Here is a 20814-nt window from a genome sequence, read left to right on the forward strand (position 1 = left end):
AAATCATCCTGTGCTAAATTGACTATGATAATGATGTCCGATTGATGTGCAATTTTGATCATATGCTATAAATATTATCAAAATTATCGTTGTAAATTTTCGAATCCATCGATTATTTTTATCTATCAGATCATCATATGGTTATTCGTGACCGTCAAAATCGAATTTTATTGATCGATATAGCTAGGGCTACTGAATCGAGGTGGTCTTTTGTGATGATATGCTAATAATAATTATTTAGATAATGAACAGTAAAGATAGAATTTAAATTTTAAAATTATATCATATTAAGAAAAAAATAGAAAAAATATTATTTTGATTGTAAAATATAATTACGATCGATTTTTCAATTGTAAAATATTAAAAAAATTATAACTAAAAATCAAACATAAAAAAATTAAATTATTTTTTAATTTATAAAATATTTTCATTGCAAGTGTTCAGCTATTTATTTTTTAAAATTTTTAACTTTTTATCGATTATTTGAGATGAAAATTTGTGTCGCAAATAATGAATATTTATGACAAAAAAAATTATTTTGCATTGCAAATATTGAATTATTTGTGATATAAATTATTTTTATCATAAATAATTTACTATTTATTTTTTTAAAAAATTTTTGATTGTCATCGATTATTTGTGATAAAAATTTTGCATCGCAAATAATTAACTATTTATGATGTAACTCAATTTGCATCGTAAATAATTATTATTTACGATGGACATTGCAAATGATCTGCTATTTATTTTTTTAAAATTTTTTATTTTACCGATGATTTGCGATGAAAATTTTGCATCGCAAATAAATGAATATTTATGATGCAAAATCAATTTTGTGTCATAAATAAATATTATTTACGATGTAAAATATTTTCATCGTACATAATTTACTATTTATTTTTTAAAAAAATTTGATTTTTAATCGATCATTTGCGATGAAAATTTTGCATCGTTAATAATTTTTTTATGATTTGTTTTGGTTAAATTTTTTTAGAGGAAAAAATTTTAGGAGGAAAAAATTTTGCGAGAATTATTTGCGATAGAAATGTAAGTTCTATTGCAAATAATAGGTATTGGCGACATAAATTTAATTTTCATCGCAAATACTTTTCTATGAATATTTTTTGATTAATTTTTTTTAGACCGAAAAATTTTTTAAAAAGAAAAAAAAATTTGACAGAAATTATTAGTGATGGAAATAGATTTTGCAATGCTAATAGTGTTATTAGCGATGGAAAAGTTGGGCCGCTAAAAGTACATTGGATCAGTTTTGCGTAAGTTAGAATCCAGAATAATGAAATGGCCTGCTCTGTCTTACCTAGAAGGTAGAAATTAATCACATTAATCAGGTGTGAAAGGCCTGCAGAAGGTCGCCTGAAGCAATACTGGCCGGTGGCTAAGGTTGGACGAAAGGTCATCTTGGTGCCTGCATTTTGTCAAGGTCAATAGCCTTCATCATTGACTGAGATATGTACGCCTCATTTCTAAGCTAGGTTGGACCTGGATAGTCTTAAATTTTATGTAGGCCATGCCTTCCGTTCTCTCTATCTCTCTCTCTCTCTCTCATATATAGATACATATATTTATCTATCTATCTATATCTCTTATATGTACATGGATGTATATACGTACATATGCATATGTATAGGTCGTGCCTAATTTTACTTAGTTCTAATCTTGTCCTGCTAGGTCTTTGTTCCACCAAGCTGGACTGAGTGAATAATTGATGATAACCGTAAAGCAAGAAAGATGGGATATCTTGAATGTACTCAAATCCTCAAGAGTATTGTTGTTAAATCTACAGGAGGCTTAAATAATCTGTCAGCAAAATGTTTGTACATTAGATGTACATGTTTATTGAGATTTTATCATATCTTTGACCCCATCATATTCTGAGATCCTATGATTTTCTGAGTGATCATTTCTGACACATACTCTGAGGCAAAATTGGAGTTGGAATAAAATTTTTGAGGTCTAGACGTATGGTAACAGAATCCAATTCAGACTTTTCTACGGGTTACCCGGTTCCTTATGCTAGATGTCGACAAGCTTTCATCCTTGGGCTGACGTGGTTTCTTTTTTTTTTGGGTGGGGGGGGGCGGAATTCTTTTTTCGTGAAGCTTTCCACCCTTGGATTATTCGTCCTCCAAAGTCGAGCAAAAGTGCAAGTTTTTGGACATTTCTTTTTCGAGTCTTTCTATGAAGGCTCTATAAAGTTTCGTGTATAAATTTCATGTGCAAGAGATGGTTGGACGCCTCTTTTGTTCCATCTTTGACTGTAAACTTGATAGACGACTCGTTTGGACGGTGTTCCATTCCAGAAGCTATTAGAACTTCCAACCCTAGCAGTGTTAGCGTTGTGTCCCACTAAAGAAAAATCGTCCCCACGACGTAGACTTATCTTGTCCGTGCAAATATGATACCCAAAATGCTAGTATGGTAAAGCTGGAAAATTACCAAAGTATCCACGTGCAGCTAAGATTGGGCCTATGCACTGCAAATAAGCCGAGCAGGTTGCAAGCTGCTTGAATTTGATTTGGATGCAAGCTCGGCTTAGTTTGATTATTATTAAGCTTGAGTAGTTCTAACAGTCTTTTGAGTCATACTCGAATAGTACAATATTCAACTTGAAAGTTTGCAAGCCAAATCATATAACTTTAGCTCGATTTTATTTACATCTTCTGTATTTTGAAAAGTATCAAACTAAAAATATTCTAATATGCTCCTATTATCTATCTCTATTAATGGAATGATATCACATAACCATCATATAGTACCATCATTTTGTAAAATATCCAAACTATCCTTAATATTAAAGAAACCCTAAATCAAATGGGGAGGAGAAGAAGAAATCCAAAATCAAGTGGGGAAGAAAATGAGGGGTGTGGATGGAGGAGACTATGATCATGAAGACATCTCATGTCCGGCTCTTCCATTCGCTTATCCTCTTAGAAAGGAAGAAAAGGAGAGAACAAAGAGAAGAAAACACACACCCCTATACTTACACCAAACTATTCTTCTTAATTTCTGCCTCTTCGCAGCCTCCATCTCTCTCTCATTCTTCCAAAAACAGAGCAAATGGAGTAAAATAGTGAAAAAATAGAGAGAGAGAGAGAGAGAGAGAGAGAGAGGAGATCAGAATATGGATTGGTATATGATAAACTAGGTGAAGTTTCCAAACAATCATGGGGCAGAGCATCTTCTATGATATGCTATAGTGTACTGCTAAGAGTATCAACACACCCCACAGCTATCATCATTGATCAGAGCTTTTGCTCGTCAAGCAAGAATCAACAAATCCAAGTTGGCTAATATTGGTTTTCCAAAGTAATTAATAGTCATAGATCTTTGTGTATTTCATTGAATTGGATTATGTTGATGGTGGAGGTTATGTAGTGGAAGAGATCACAGGGGTAATAGCTGGATTAAGCCATTTGGGAGTGCCGGGGCTGGTGGCATTTTTTAGGGTGTTCTACTGGGATTGAGAACTATGAGAGCTCTGGGAGTTGTAGGTGGTGTGTTTCTATTGCAGGCCATCGAATATGTAGTGCGTAGTTGGCTATGTCAAAATGGTGTGCTGCATGAATTGAAGGTTGGCAGTTTACTTGTTGGGGAGAAAGATATGAAAGCAGTGGAGGCAAATATGAGGATTGAGAGCAATGGCTATCTGCCTATACTAGTGCATCAACATATTACTCTTGTTGCGGTTATTCTAGTACTTTCTTCTATTTCAACGTATTAAAATATAATATTTATTTTTTTTAATTTCTAAGTTACGTAAGTTTTGGTTTAGTTATATGTTGGGTTCATATATGGGCTCATATATAGTTGGGTTCATATTGTCATAGTAATTTATGTATTGATGTATGAACTTTTATTGGATGTGGTAGCGCCACACATAAGAGACCTTATGTATTAAGAAAAAAAAAGAAGTAACCCTAGATCTATATTCTCTCCCAATTTTTTATCTCATTCTCCATTTCAATCTCCTCCCAAATTTCATCAAGTTGGTAAACAAAGCCAACAAAAGTGGTATCAGAGTAAGGAAGATCAATAAGATTTAAGTTTGAAGACAACAAGTAGGAAAGAGAGCACCATTCAAGAAGATCTCCATGGCAAGTTCAAGCAACATAGGTATGTGCATAAATCAACCTTCTATTCCTATTTTTGATGGAGAAAACTATGATTATTGGAGCATCAAGATGAAGACCCCCTTCAATTCACAAGAGATTTGGGATTGGTGGAGAGCGGGTATGAAGAGCCATCTACTCCAACTAACCAACAAATGGAGTAAATGAAGGACTACAAAAAGAAGGATGCCAAAGCCCTCTTCTTTATCCAACAAGCGATGTCCGATCAGATTTTTTTAAGAATCATTAGAGCCATCAAATCAAAGGAGGCATAGAACATCTTACAAGAGAAATTTTAAGAGAATACCAAGGTAAAAACTATCAAACTTCAAACTCTAAAAAGAGAGTTAGATAATTTGAGAATGCAAGAAAATGAAAAGTTGAAGGATTACTTCTCCAAAATTTTGGAGACTATTAATCAAATGAAGAGCTATGGTGAAACCATCACCAAACAAAGAATATGTGAGAAAATTTTAGTTAGTTTGCCTCCAAAGTTTGATACCATAGTTACTATTATTGAAAAATCTAAAGATCTTTCTACTTTAAGTGTTCATGAGTTAGTGGGATCTCTTGAAGCTCATGAGCAAAGATTGTTTAGGCATACAAATAATCATCATTAGAAAGTATCTTTCAATCTAAGCTCAAGGTGTTTGACAAAAGTCCTCAAAGAGAACCGTCTAGTCATGCACAAGTTAAAGGGGAGTCAACTGGAGGTGGAAACCAAAATAGAGAAAGAGGAAGAAATATAAGAGAAAGAGGAAGGGGAAGAAATAACTTTTCAAAAAGTCAAAATGATGAGCGCACTCAATCTAGGTGCAATATATGTAAAAGGTCTTCTCATATTGAAAAAGATTGTTGATTTAAGGAAAAACCTCAATGTTATAATTGCAAAAAGTTTGGCCATGTTCAAAAAGATTGTAGGTACCAAGTAAGTGAGCAAGCACACTTCTTCGAAGAAAATGAAGGTAGCCAAAGCACATTCTATACATGTCAAACTGCAGAGGAGCAAAGAAATGATGTATGGTACCTTGATAGTGGATGTAACAATCACATGACTAGTGACAAGTCTATCTTTGTTGACATTGATAGTTCTTCAATCTCACAAGTTAAGATGAAAAATGATGCACTTGTCCAAGCAAAAGGCAAAGGGACAATTGCAATTGACATAAAGAAAGGGAAGAAGTTCATCCATAATGTTCTACTTGTTCTGGACTTGACACAAAATCTTCTAAGTGTTGGACAATTGGTTGAGTATGGGCACATGGTGCACTTTGAAAATAATGAATGCAAAATATATGATAAAGGAGAGAAAAAGCTACTTATGGTACATATCAACATGAAGAAAAATAGAAGCTTTTCTCTCATTTTGTACTATGCAAAGAATATTGTATGGAAGATGGAGGTGAATGATGAGTCATGGCTATGGCACAAAAAGTATGAGCACTTAAACTTTCAAAGCTTGAGAAGTTTATATCAAAAGAATATGGTGTATGGTCTACCGGTAATACAGGATAAGAAAGAAGTTTGTGAAGGATGTGCACTTGAAAAATAACACTGAGAGGTATTTCCAAAAAAAGCATGCGTGGAGAGCCAAAGCACCTGGAGCTCATTCATACCAACATATGTGGACTTATGAAAACTCCTTCTCATGCTGGTAACATCTATTTCATTACCTTCATTGATGACTATTCAAAAATGACATGGGTATACTTTATGAGGTATAAGTCTGAGGTATTCACCATCTTCAAGAAGTTCAAAAATCTTGTGGAAAGACAAAGTGAGCACTATATCAAGGTGCTAAGAAGTGATAGAGGTGGTGAATACAACTCAAATGAATTTGAAAAATTTTGTGAAGATGTTGGTTTGCAAAGACAATTGATCGTTGGCTACACACCAGAATAAAATAGTGTTGCCGAAAGAAAGAACCGTATTATTTTTGAGATGGCTAGATCTATGCTTAAAGACAAAGGCCTTTCAAATTCTTTTTGGATGGAAGCGATATACACGGCGGTATACTTGATGAATAGATATTCAACAAAAGCTCTCCAAAATAAGACACCATTTGAAGCTTGATTCGGTAGAAAGCCTTTAGTGAAGTATTTCAAAGTCTTTGGATGTGTATGCTATGTACATGTTTCAAAGGAGAGGAGGCACAAACTTGATGAAGTAAGTAAAAAATATATTTTTGTTAGCTATAGTTCTAAATCAAAAGGCTAATAGACTTTTTAGCTTGAAGCACAACAAGGTGATCATAAAAAGAAATATTCTTTTCAATGAGAATGCTACTTGGGATTGGAAGGATAAGAAAGTTAAAAAAAATATTATTACTCTTGATGAAAAAATTCATGATGCTCAAAATGAAGAAAATAAGGATGAAGGTTCACCACAAACTTCTCCAAGTATAAGTCCATCACCAACTTCAAGTTCGAGCTCATCTCTAAATTCTACTCCTACAAGAATGAGAAGCCTAAGTGACATTTATGCCACTTGTAACTTTTACATGATTGAGCCTAAAACTTATGAAGAAGCTATACATGAAGAAGTGTGGAATAAGATAATGTAAAAAAAAATTGATATGATTGAGAAGTACAAAACTTAGGAGCTAGTGGAGAAACCAAATGATAAGAAAGTCATTGATTTGAAGTGGATCTACAAGACAAAACATAATCCGGATGAGTCCATTCAAAGATACAAAGTAAGATTGGTAGCAAAAGGGTACTCTCAACTATTCGAGATTGATTATCAAAAAATTTTTGCACCGATTGCTCGACATGACATAATTAGAACTTTCATTTCTATGACGGCACATAAAGGTTGGAAGCTACACCAACTCGATGTAAAGTCGGCATTTTTGAATGGAATATTGAAGGAAAAAATTTATGTCAAACAACCTCAAGGCTTCATCATCAAAGGTCCAGAAAGTAAAATGTACAAGTTGAAGAAAGCATTGTATGGGTTGAAGCAAGTACCCCGAGTATGGTATTCTCAAATTAATGCCTACTTCAATGGAAAAGATTTTTAAAGAAGTCCAAGTGAACCAACACTTTATGTGAAAAAGCAAGATAATGACATTCTCATTATCTCTCTTTATGTTGATGATTTGACATTATCGGTAACAATAAGAATATGATTTTGGCTTTCAAAAGTGATATGATGAGAAGATATGAAATGAATGATATGGATTTGCTCTATTACTTTTTGAGAATTGAAATCAAGCCAAGAGAAGATGGTATTTTTATTTATCAAAAGAAATATGTAGAAAGTATTTTCAAGAAGTTCAAAATGAAAAATTACAATATTGTGGCAATACTTTTGATAGTAAATGAGAAGTTAATGAAAGAAGATGAAAATGATAAAGCTAATGCACTACTATATAGAAGTATTGTTGGAAGCTTATTGTATCTCACAACTACAAGATCGGACATAATGTTTGCATCAAGTTTACTTTCTAGATTCATGCAAAAGTCAAGCAAAGTGCACTTTGGAGTGACAAAAAGAGTCTTGAGATACATCAAAGGAACCAAAAATTATGGCATCATGTATGAAAGAAGCATAAATAACAATATAAAGTTATTTAGATTTTGTGATAGTGATTAGACTAAAAGCATTGATGATATAAAGAGCACATCGGGCTATGTATTTTTTTTTGGATCTGGTGTCATATCTTGAGTATCTAAGAAGCAAGACATTATGGTATTGTCATCCGCGTAAGCTGAATATATCTCAACTACCTTGGCGGCACAACAAATAATTATGTTGAGAAGAATACTAAAAGATGTGGGTGAGAAGTAAGAAGAAGCCACTACACTACTTTGTGATAACAAGTCTACCATCTCTATGACAAAGAATCCTATCTATCATAGCCGCACGAAGCATATCAAAATCAAGTACCATTTTATAAGAGATGCGATAGAAAAAAAAAAAGTTGAAGTAAAAGTATGTGAGGACTCAAGACCAAGTGGCAGACATTTTCATCAAGGCATTACCTAAAGAGAAATTCATCTACTTTAGAGACCTCATGGGCATTCAAGAACAACTATTAAAAGGGAGTATTAAAACATAATATTTGTTCTTTTTAATTTCTAAGTTATGTAAGTTTTGATTTAGTTGTATGTTGGGTTCATATATGGGCTCATATATAGTTGGGCCCATATTGTCATAGTGGTTTATATATTGATGTATAAACTTTTGTAGGATGTAGTAGCCTTACACATAAGAAGCTTTATGATTTAAGAAAAAAAAAGAAGTAACTCTAGATCTATATTTTTTTCTAATTTTTCATCTCATTCTCCACTTCAATATCCTTCCAAATTTCATCAAGTTGGGAAACAAAGCCAATACAATGTGCCAAAATTTTGGCACCCAACTCATAATGCCTTAGTTGTGTCACATCAGTTTGTCAGAATGGACCTTAGCTTGGCAGATATTCTTTTATCACTCTCATCACAGCGTCGTCCAGGTCACCTATGGGAGATTGCTTCATGTTTGGGATTAGATATATTAACTATTCTTCACTAGATCATCATACTGATTTCTGCTTAAACAGTTCACACAACTTCTCATGTTCGGATCACAACAACTACTGCTTCGGAATGCATTTGTTATTGCTACTATATCGGATTATTATTTTACAATGTTTAGGATACTCAAAGGGTTGGAGCTTTATTTTCATGTGTTTATCATGCTCATATTCTATAATATTATTTCTTCAGCAGCCAGATCGCCCCATCAATCTGTCCATCATCGACTTTTATCTCCTTCTTGCCTATTCCAGGATTTTGGCAATTGTTCAACACAATATGGGCCATCTAATGCCAATGGAGATGTGCCCGATTTTCCACAGGTTGATACTTGCTTTTGGGTTGTTGTTCCAAATATTCATAATCTCACACGGGTTTTTTTGTTTATCGTGCCTTCATACTTTTTGTTCTGTAGCCGGCTATGCAGCTTTTTATTAACACTTTTTCTTATCTTCCTTTATATAATCTTTCCTTACTTTTTTTTCTTCGGCCTGTTTTTTTGGGTCTCCTGTATTGTATTTGTATAGTTCTTACATCAAATGAATTAAGTCATGCCTTTATACCAAAAATAAAAAATAAAATAAAACACTATCATTGCTCCACGGTACTTTACTTTCGGACTCTAACATTGACACTTACATTGTTTGAAAAAAATTTCTTACATAAGTTTTTTGATGAAAAACATGAAAAAAATAAAACCATGTTCCTTTTTCTTTTTTGATTGAAAAATCCATGTTCTTAACATAGGTTGAAAAATAAATAAATAAATAAATCCATGCAACCTTGTTTTTCATGTTCATTTCTAGCTTCTGTTTTGCCTTCACATGGACGCCACCGCTTCAAACCTTGGCTCCTTGGGCTGAAATTTCTGCTTGACATACACATCCATGTAGTCCCCAAACACAAACTTGGGGTACAAAGGTTGAGCCTCTTCTCTAGCGGCGGTTGCTGGAGCTATGGTAGCCTTGAGGGAGGGGTTGTAGAAGGACGCAATGGAGCGGCGGTTATCATTGCTGGTGGCGAACACACGGTGCCACACGCTCTTGTATTGCCCATTGCTGAGCACCTCTATCTGATCTCCGGTGTTGATCACAATAGCATTGGCTGCTGGTTGGACATCGATCCACCGGCCATCTTCAAGTATCTGAAGTCCACCCACTTGGTCGTCTTGGAAAAGCAGGATGACACCCCCCCGCATCAGTGGGCACGAAGACCTTGAACCAGGTCAAGGCGAGGGCATGGCAGATAGTGGCTCACCTTGGTCCCGAAGAAAGGCTCATGTTCTCCATTGCCAGAGAAAGCATTCTTTATGCAGCCCTTCTCCAAACCCAAGCTTTCATCCATTATTTCCATTAGTTTCTCAGCCAGTTTCTTGAGCTCTCTCCTGTACTCCTTCATGGTTTCCCTGCAAGTCAAGGAAGAAACATAAAACACTGGAGGAGAAGGGTTTTTTAATAAAGCAATTATATATGTTTCCGGTTGACCTGGCAAGTGTAGGATCTTACTTGAACTCTGAGGGTTTGGATGGCCATTCATTGTCATCTTGGAGAACAAACACATCCTCCCAATCTACATTGTCCAACCGCTGAACGTTACCGGCCTGCTCACCCTCTTGATCCACCAAGTTGTTCAACAACCGGACAGTGTTGGATTTTTTGAAGGCTTCAGCTCTCAATTTGTAGCATTCGGAGCTGACCTTCTTCACGCGTTCGAGAAGTTCCACTGGAATCCTATGGTTCACCAGAACAAGAAGGTAGTTGAGAATATATAAATGACAACATTTTGTTCATGGCCTAATGGGTTGCAGCAGTGTTATTGACTAAGCTGAAAGAATCCCCACTCTTCACATCCATTGGCGATCTGAGCCAAAGTTTCAGCCCTTTCCTCGCCATCCAACTTCGAGAAGTCGATGACCGGAATTGCCATGTCTAATAGCAAAGGTGGTTCTGGAGAGAAGATGAGAGCTGAGAAGCTTTACGGCAAGATTTGCAAGTTTCTTTTCTGCTGCGATTGAAATTGGTAGGGAGGTTGGCCTTTTATAGTGCACCAAGATGGATGACCGTGCCAGTTTTGCCTTAGAAGTTTGAATCGTGAAGATAGTTATTTAGACTAGATAACAAGAAAGATATGGCCTACTCTGTCTTGACTAAGGATAGTAATTAATCACATTAATCAGGTGTCGAAGGCGCGTCGGAAGACCTCCTGAAACAGTACTGGTGGCTAAGCTTAGACAAAAGGTCATCTGGGTCCTAAGTCTGTCATGGTCCATAGCCTTCGTGATTGAGTGAGACACGTAAGCCTCCTTTTCAATTTAGGATGCATTTGGTTAGTCATTAAAAAAATATTTTTTTTTTATTTTTAAATTTTTAAAAAATAAAAATCAAAAAATAATATTTGATAACATCATAAAAAGTAAAAAATTAAAATTAAAATAATCAAAATAATTATTTTATATGTAAAAAAAAATTTTTACTTTTCAAAATTTACTTTTCTATTTTTTTGCTTCCGCACATCTAAAATGCTAAATCAAAAAGTAAAGAGCTCGAACCTTTCTCCCTCGTCGAGCTCTTCACCTCTCCATCCCCTTCTCCCTCCCTTCCTAAACCCTTCTCTCTCGTCGAGCTCTTCACCTGTCATCTCTAAATATTACTTTTTGTTTTATAGCAACATAGTTACTAAACATATTTTTTATTTTTTTATTTTTACTCAATAATAAAAATAAAAAAATAATTTTTTTTTAAAAAAATTAAAAATTAAAAAGTGTAACCAAACACATCCTTAGTTTGTCCCCGAACGGTCTTAAATTCCATGTAGGCCATGCCTTCCATTCAATATTTATTGGAATAAAGCTTTTGCGGTTTAACGAGACGGTAACAAGGTCCAATTCGAACTTTTCTACCGGTCGCCGGCCCGGTCTGATAATTAGAAGCTTCTCATCACTTACCAGGTGCCGATGAGCTTTCCAGCTTTGGGCTGACGTGGTGTGGGCATGCGAACTTCTTTCTTCCTTGACGTATCCTAGCATCGCCAGTTCAAAATTGCAGTAGGAGGTTGATGAAAATTTGGATTATCCATCCTCTTAAGTCCGGCAAAAGTAATAGTTTTTGGTCACTACTTTCTACATATTTCAATTTAATACATTCGACGCATTATCCAGACTGCTAGTTTCTTTGCACCAATTTAGATTCATTTGGTGCCAATATTGTATGCTGATGCATTGCAATAAGTCAACAAAATGGAACGTCCATATTAGAAAGTGAGGTTCTCGAGATCAGACATAATATCTTGGCAATTTGGATCAAATTTAAAAAGATCTCTCACAATTTTTAAAGCAGCAAGGGGAAAAAAACTAAATCTCACATGCTAGGCATGTGAAGCGGAAGAGGACTCCGGACAAAGTCCGCCTCCTCTCTCCGAGTCCGACATGAATAAGGATTCTAGGCTTGATAGAGCTCTAGATCTCAGCTATAATTCTCCTCTCTTTCCATGAAGCCAAGGATCTCAATATATATTTTATTCTTAGAAGAACTTTTTTATTCACTCATGACTCATGAGTTGATCTTAAAGCAAAACAATGAAGAGAAAGTGAGGAAAAAGAAGACTATTGCCCTCAATCTACTATAAAAGATGAAGAAGATAGTGACGAGTCAGAAGAAGGAGAAGATAATGAGGAAATAGCTCTCCTCACCCAGAAATTCGAAAGGTTTGTAAGAAAAAAGAGGCAAAACTTTAAAGTGAAATCTTTCTCAAATGATGAGCGCCAAGCAAGGAGAAGGAGAAAGAAAAAGAGCAACCCATGTGTTATGAATGTAAAAAGTCATGGCACTTCAAAATTGACTACCCTCTCCTTAAGAAAATAAAAAAAAATCAAGAAGAAGGTAATGATGGCCACTTAGGATGATGGCGAAGACTCAAACTCTAATGAAGAAATATATAAAGTGACAAATTTATGTCTCATGGCATACAAGAAAAGGTAACATATGAAAATAAGTTTGATTTTACTTTTGATGAATTGCAAAAAGCATTTTATGATCTTTTAGATGAATTTAAAAAAACTTAGCTTGAAAAATAAAGAACTTAAAAAAAAATCTAACAATGTCTTTATTAAAGAAAAAAAAAGATTGTTTGAAAGAAAAGAATCTTTACTAAAAAAAAATCGAGATTTAAAGAAAGTACTCCCTCTAAACAGTCGCCCCTCATACTTGATTCATCACCGATGAAATCCATGGGTTTTCCTTTGTTTTCTGACAAGACTTCTTCCATTTTTGCCAAGAAAGAGAACCAAATATCTCGCTAAAAATTGAGGTTATAGAACCCTGAACCATTGCTTCCTCCTTCACTGTCCTAAGACCGCCATTGCTGATCAATTTTGAACTGGTTGATTGCCAGATTTCCTCTAGATTCTTTTGAATCCTAACCTCCCCTGTTTCCTTCCTCTTTTTTCTTCCATCGGACTGGCCATCATCAAATGGACGAGGCTATGCTTTGGTTGCCAAGGGTCAAGCCAAGTCACCAAAAAGTCATGCTAGTGTCGTAACCACTATTGTGGGGAGCCACACTGTAGGGGGTTGGCCGGCCTGAAGCCCTTTCCCCTTCCCCTATTTTCCATGGAAGAAAAACCAAGAAGAAAACAAGAAAAAGAGAGAGGAGAAAAAGAAAAAGAAATAGAAAAAGAAAAAAAAGAAAATGTAGATAATTTCTTCTATTTTTTCTCTCTTATCTTTCTCTTTCTACTATACTTTTTTTTTTCTCTAGTTTCTTTCTTTCTCTCTGTATGAGTTTATTTCTCTAATTTCTCTCTCTATAATTTTCTCTCTCTTCATGAATTTTTTTCTAGAGTAATATAAACCAGTAAAGGATCCAAGTGTTTAGGTGCACTCAGATTAACCAATTGACCTGGGGAGGTATCTTGGACCTATAATATTCAGATGTTTTTTCATAAAATTCTCCATCCTTAATCATATATGATTTTTATGTTTGATCTTGATTATCTAGAGATGTAATTGTCTGCATAAGAAGGTGTCGAGCGGAATAGCTTGATTTTGAATTGATAGATCGATCGAGAGATTGATCAATAAATATACTTGAGTCTGAGATCGATAGAAATAAGAATCTCTTTACTTGATCACTTGTATATATATTTTTGTACATGCATAATAATTTTGGCTTTATTTGGATATATGATTCTTTATATATATATATATATATCACATGTTGACTATTTTAATTGCTAAAAATATAATATCTGATGTTTTGAAATTGAACAAGAAATGTAATACAAATTATTAAATATATTAAAAAAATATCTCGAATTTGACCCACAAGAGGGAAAATCCAAATGCAAAGAAATCCAGCTCAAAGTGCACGTCGCAAGGAGTCCGGAGATGTAGAGTAGTGGGGCATGCAGCACGTGGAGCAGTGGGGCCTGCAGCGTGTAGGCCCGAAGGCAAGAAACAGGGCCCGCAGGCTGGTAGGCTCGAGCCCAGTGCGCGGGCATTGGCCCGAGCGCGAGCGTGGCCTGCACCACATGGGCGTGCATGAGTGCACATGGCTAGCACGGGCGCATGCAGGCCGGCCCAGTGAGTGAGCGGGCGAGTGGCGTACCACGGTCCACGAGGAGCAGCGTGGATCGATGCCCTATTTTTCTCATGCTTCTCGCGGTCCACCATCGATCAGAGGTATTTCACGCATGATTCTTCATGCGATTGCACGATCGGATGGTCTAATTTGATGAGTGAGCTTGATCTGACGCTAGGAGGCTAATTTGGATCATGTTAGGACTTCCAAATTGAATCAAATTGAGGATATAAGGCCTTTAAAGGGTGCCGTGGCAATAGAGAATGATGAATCCGAGGGAGAAGCTAAGGGGAGGCTGAGGCAGCAACCAAGAGAGTGTTCGATGAGCATCGAGGGTGTGCCATCGACAGAGCAGATGCTGGCAAAGTTAGTAGAGCATCAAATAGAGTGCGACAGAGGCATGATGTAGCAGTTTGCTTCACAGAGAGCATCTAAGGGCATCGAAAACTCTGGTACTAGCAGTGTTAGATGAATGTCCTTGAAGTCAAGATGGCTGACACATTGTAATAAGTCTATAGTATAATTTTATACTTAATATATTAATTTGATCAATAAAAGAATAAATTTTATTTTCATTCAAGAGTGATGTGTCCTTGAATCGTTCATGCAATTAATACTTCGATACATATACTCAAAATATTGAGAATTAGAGATTTGTATAAAATTTTTAAATACTCTCAATCATAGTATCATCATGAGAACAGTGATCGATCTGGATAGATCGGTGCACAGATCACTTCCTTCGAGATAGATGAATTTCTAATCTACAGTGTAGAGACACTAGCGACAAGTGTAGATAGTTGTTAGAGAATAATTAGTACTGAACGTGACTATACAAGAGATCACTTGAATTTTTAATCAATTGTCAGTGATTATCTCGATGCTGTAGTTGTGTGAGTAGTCTTTTGATCTGTGATGGTATGATTGCTCGCAGTGAGACTGCTAGAGTTTGACTAACACATAAAATAGTCTCATTGAGATCTTATAGTATATATGGACGACAGTTGATCTACTATAGGAGTAGAGTGCGTATCTAGATGGAATCTATCAATCTTGATAAAGAGGAGTAGTCCTATAGAATTTGAGAGGCTAAGTCCAAGATTTTATAACTACATTAGTGTGATTGATGGAAAAGAGTTTCTATGAGGATCATAATTGGACTTGAGCTGATCGAATCTATCATATGATTGATGATGAGATTTGATGATTTATCCATAACCTGCAATCTAGTCAGGATTCACGATAGAGCAACTGAATCACATATAAACTATACTTTGAGATTTTTTTCGATTCTACTGGGTTGCCACTACATACTGCTAGATATCATTGATGGATTGTGAGAGCTCACTAGGATTGTTTAGGATCGATAATCCTTAATTAGTTAGGGTAGAATTATTTTGATCCATTGAAAAGAGTTTTAATGACACTATGATAAAGATCATAGTATATCTCACTACCAGATAGAATTGAATCTATAGGATTACAATAAAGAGATTAGATCTGAAATAAGCAATTAGATTTATGAAGTCTCAATTGGGTTTAAAGAAATTTTATTAAATTCAGGATAATCTTGCTAGCATATGGTTGAACCCAATTTTCTCTTTACACTTAAATTTTTTATTTAATAAAATTAATTCAAGTTAATTACCTGCTAATAACATAAATGAATTAGATTCATTAGGCTCTAATTGTTGGGTGTTTAGGATTTTAGATCATATGAATTAAGAGATCAGACCCTCAATCAATTTTCTTGATTATTTGCATGGGGCGCCAATTGATTCGATCAAGTTGGGCGTGCCCACCTAAAGGAGGGTGTGTGGGACCAGCATGGGGCATCCCCTAGGCCCCATGTGGCATGTGAAAAAGTGGGTGCAAAGGCTCCAATAATTGGCACCTAATGAATCTCCTAAAGGGGGTCAAATATCTAAGGCAATAAGGATTCCTAATGCAAGTAGGACTTATATTAAAGGGCTATTTGATTTTGAATAGGATTCAAATATTTTGCTTATTTAAAGAGACCTTCTCTAAGGTTCTTATTATTAGAATTTCAGCAAGCCCCATTCCTCCCAAGAGTCCCCATGCCTCTCTCTCTCTTCTCCCTTCTAGTTCTAATGCCCAAAGGTTGGGCATCCTCCATCTTCATGCCCAAGAGGAGCTTGAGCGTTCCCTCTTCCTTGCTGGTTTTCAACCTTGGTTGCTTCAAAATTAAGAAAAGAAGAGTAAGAGAAGAAGAGAAAAAAAGGATCAAGAAAAAGATCAAAGAGTTGATCGCAATCCAGATTTCGTTCCGATTCACAGGGTGATTATTCTTGGAGAAGAAAGATCAACATTAAAGAGGACTATTCCAGACTGATCCTGAGTGGATATCCATAGAGGTCAGGTACTTGTATAATTTTAAGAGAACCTATTTTCTTTCAGTTTTAGATTTGAAAAAAAAAATTATGAAACAAGTATGTGATTCGATCATATATTTAATTTTAGCATAAAAATCAGCATGTGCTCAATTTTAGCATATGATGTAGATCCATATATTTTTTATTTTATGTATGCATAATTTAAATTAAAAAATATTTTAATCTTCTATTCTGCTGTATTGTTTAGAAAATAAATTTTGAAACATACATGCATACCCCGATATAAAATTTCAACAGTGGTATCAGAACCATGGATTTCATATGCATGAAATTGACATATATGTTTTTGAAAAGAGTTTCAAAATCTGATTTTTCTTGATACATGAGATATATAGATAATTACTTTAAATATAAAATTTATTTTAAATTTAATTTTTAGATCATATATTCGATATGTGAAGGTATGCATAGATCTAAAATTTATTCTAGATAGATTTTTAGTTTATGTATATATGATATATAGATGCATGTATAAATCTAAAAATTATTTTGACTTGATTTATGATTCATATATGAGATGCATGATTACATATTTAGATCTAAAAATTAGTTTCAATATATTTTATGATTTGTATATGAGATATATGATATCATGTAATGATCTGAATTTTACATGCATATATGAGATATATGCTTATATGTTAAATTTAAAAATTAATTTTATAATTTAAAACTTATCTTTCATACAGAGAATTTAGATCTAAAATTTAATTTTAGAATCTGAAATTTATGTTTGTGCATGAAAATTTTGATCATGGCTAAATTAAAAATTAGATCATATAATTAGATTGCATCTAAAATTTTTTATTTGAATATAATAGGTCTAATTTGATTAAGTAATTGATCGAATCGAGTCAAGTATTGATTAGAATTAGGTCAATTAAGTTTAAGATCCTGTAATTATTGTTGATCAAATTGATTAAATCTCACATATAGAATCAATTAACCTAAGGACTTAATTCGGCTCGATAGCTTAAGCTTGATTCGTTTAAGCTAACCTATTTGGACTAATTGACCTATTGATATCTAAGATAAGTAATTGAGAGGTAGTTATTTAATTAGTTTCATTCGCTGATCTGATCAATTTATTGGTGTCTAAGAAAAACAATGAGGGGACCCCCATCAATCTCTACTTACCTAGCCAATTTGGAAGATTGAATTTTGAATGAGATTGCTTGGCGGTTTGGTTTAGCCCATGCCAATTAGGTTGGTTATATGATGAATGAGTAGATGGGACCTAAATCTAAATCTCTCCATAAATATTACGTCCATAGGTCTTCCACTATTATAGAAGTGCAGATGTAGTACTTGTGTTGATTGTTCTCAGCTGGTCACAGTAGTTCAGTTGCACTGAAAACACCCAACCACTCTATTAGTAAAGAGTTGCTCCAGGATAAGGATGGGGTTGGATCCAATAATTATTAGGTGAGGGACCTAATGATGGCTTTGCACCTGCTTGTGAATGGTGGATCGGATTTAACTGAGAAGTGTGGTCAATAACTATTAGGTGAGCCACATAACTTAGAGATCAAGTCACTGCAACATGCTTAGACAAGCATCTGGGCAAAGGATTGTCTATGCATCGGTGTGTATATTTTCAATAACTGTTAGATAAGGTGCATGGCATCAGTGGGACCGCAGCACCCACTAGAAATCTACTTGTTGCGTTAGAGTTTTTGTTTCTCACCCGGAGAGTGGAGGGATCCAAAAAAAAATAGTGGGAGTCATTGTTTGCTTCTTAAAGTTTCTAAAGTAAATATAAATTTAAAGTATAAAAATCTAACTTGAATCTCTACTCTCACCGTTAAACCATGTCAGCTTCAAACCCTCTAGCCTGCATCTTTGAATCCAATCATTTGACCGGAACCAATTATAAAGACTAGCTTAGAAACCTCAGAATTATCCTGATTTCTAAAAAATTAGGTTATATACTCCATCAGAAACCTCTAGTATTACCAAATTGTCCTACTACTGAGCAAAGAATAGCATATAAAAAGTGGACAGATGAAGATAGTCGCATCAAGTGCTATGTGCTGGCTTCCATCTCAAACGAGTTGCAGAGTCAGCATGAGCATATGCCCACTGCAAGGGCTATGATCACTCACTTGCAAGAGTTATATGGTGAGCAGAGCCGCACAGCGCATTTTGAAGTACCCAAAAGACTCTTAATCTGAAGATATGCAAAGGATAGTCAGTCCATGAGCACTGTATGACAGTGATCAAGGACATTGAGGAACTTGGAAAGCTTGAGCTTGATATGCAAAAAAAATTATAGATGAATTTGATCCTTTAATCTCTTACAAATTCATATAGTTAATGTATTATAAATTTTCATATGAACAAATTTGATTGCACTATACCTGAACTGATCAACATGTTGGTCACTACTAAGAAAACTTTGAAGAGCTCAAGGGGCACTGTTCTCACTGTAGAGTATATTTTTTTATCTAAAAGTAAGTCTGGTTGGAAGAAGAAGAGCAAACCCATGAAGAAGCAAAAGAAAGAGAGCAAGCCAAAGAAGGATGTTCTGAAAAAGGCTAAAGCAAAGGAAAAGTATTTTTACTATGATGCTAAAGGCCACTGGAGGAGGAACTGTCCACTCTATCTGAGAGCCTGAAGACTAAAAAAGATGACAAACCTTCAGAAGGTATGCTTGTAATTGAATCTAACTTTATGATTTCTTCTACTTCTAGTTGGGTATTGGACTTTGATTCGAGTGTTCATATATGTACTTCAATACAGGATCTAATAGAAAGTAGAAGGTTGAGGAAAGGTGACATGATCCTTCGGATCAATAATAGAGCAAAAATTACTATAGAAGCCATTGGCACTCATCCTCTTCGATTACCATCAAGATTTAGATTAGATTTGAAAGACTATTATTTTGTTCCTATAACTAGTCAGAATTTAATTTCTGTATCTGTACTAGCACAGGATGGTTTTGATTTTAGTTTTAATAAAATTTTTTATTTTATTTATTTATAAAATAAATTAGTTGTATGTGATATTTTAATTGATAGTTTTTATCACTTGTATATTGATATGAATGTGAATCTAAATGAGCAAGTAGTGAATGTCGTAGGTCAAAAGAGACCTAGAGATGAAATTAACCAAAAATATTTATGGCATCATAGACTAGGCCATATTAGAGAGGATAGAATAAATAAACTAAAAAAGGATAGGATCCTTGGCTCTTTTGATTTAAAGTCATATCCATCTTGTAAATCTTGCCTTAAAAAAAAATAGCCAAGTTATCCTTTGTAGGACATGGGGAAAGGGCCACCGAGTTACTTGCCCTGGTGTACATCGATGTGTGTGGGCCATTTGATGTACAGATCAGGGATGGTATAGCTACTTCATCATTTTTATTAGTGATCTATCATAGTACGGATATGTGTATATGATGAAATATAAGTCTGAAATTTTTAAAAAGTTTAAGAAATTCATAAACAAAGTAGAAAAATAAATAGGCAAACTCCCTAAGCTTCTTCGATCTGATCGAAGAGGAGAATACCTTAGCAAAAAATTTTTGAGATATCTTAAGAACAATGGTATAGTCTCTCAATGAACTCCTCTTGGAACACCTCAGCTCAATGGGATATCCCAAAAGGAGGAATAGGATCCTATTAGATATGGTCAGGTCCATGATGAGCTTTACTGATTTACCCTTATATCTTTGGAGACATGCCTTATTAACTATAATTCAATTATTGAATAAGGTTCCATCAAAATCTGTTCCTACCACACCATATAAGATATGGTAAGGTAAGAAGCCGAGTCTAGATTATCTTAAGACTTGGGGATGTCCGACCTATGTCAAGAGACAGATGGCTGATAAATTAGAGGATAAATCTATAATAGCTCATTTTATAGGATATCCAAAAGAATCAATAGGATGCTACTTCTACTTTTCATAATATCATAATATGATTGTCAGTCAGAATGCCATATTTTTAGAAAAATAGTTCATCCAGGATGGTGATAGTGGGAGGTTAGTTGAGCTTGAAGAGAAGGTCTCTGAAGAGCTAAGAGCTATGGATTCTCAGGAACCTATTATCCATGAGTCAGTAGTTGATATTCCTCCACCACCTCATAGATCTAGCATGATCTTCCAACCTTCAAAAAGGTACATAGATATACTAATGAAAAAAATAAAGAAAATATTCTTTATGG

The 20814-nt window shown here is 34.8% G+C and overlaps 1 pseudogene; it reads right to left on the reverse strand.

Moving 5' to 3' along the window:
* Positions 1–9236: 9236 nt before the first annotated feature.
* LOC140854775 (1-aminocyclopropane-1-carboxylate oxidase-like) lies at positions 9237–10605 on the reverse strand (annotated as a pseudogene).
* Positions 10606–20814: the final 10209 nt, after the last annotated feature.

This window comes from Elaeis guineensis, chromosome 1 (genome assembly GCF_000442705.2).
Source record: "Elaeis guineensis isolate ETL-2024a chromosome 1, EG11, whole genome shotgun sequence".
NCBI classification, from domain to species: domain Eukaryota; kingdom Viridiplantae; phylum Streptophyta; class Magnoliopsida; order Arecales; family Arecaceae; genus Elaeis; species Elaeis guineensis.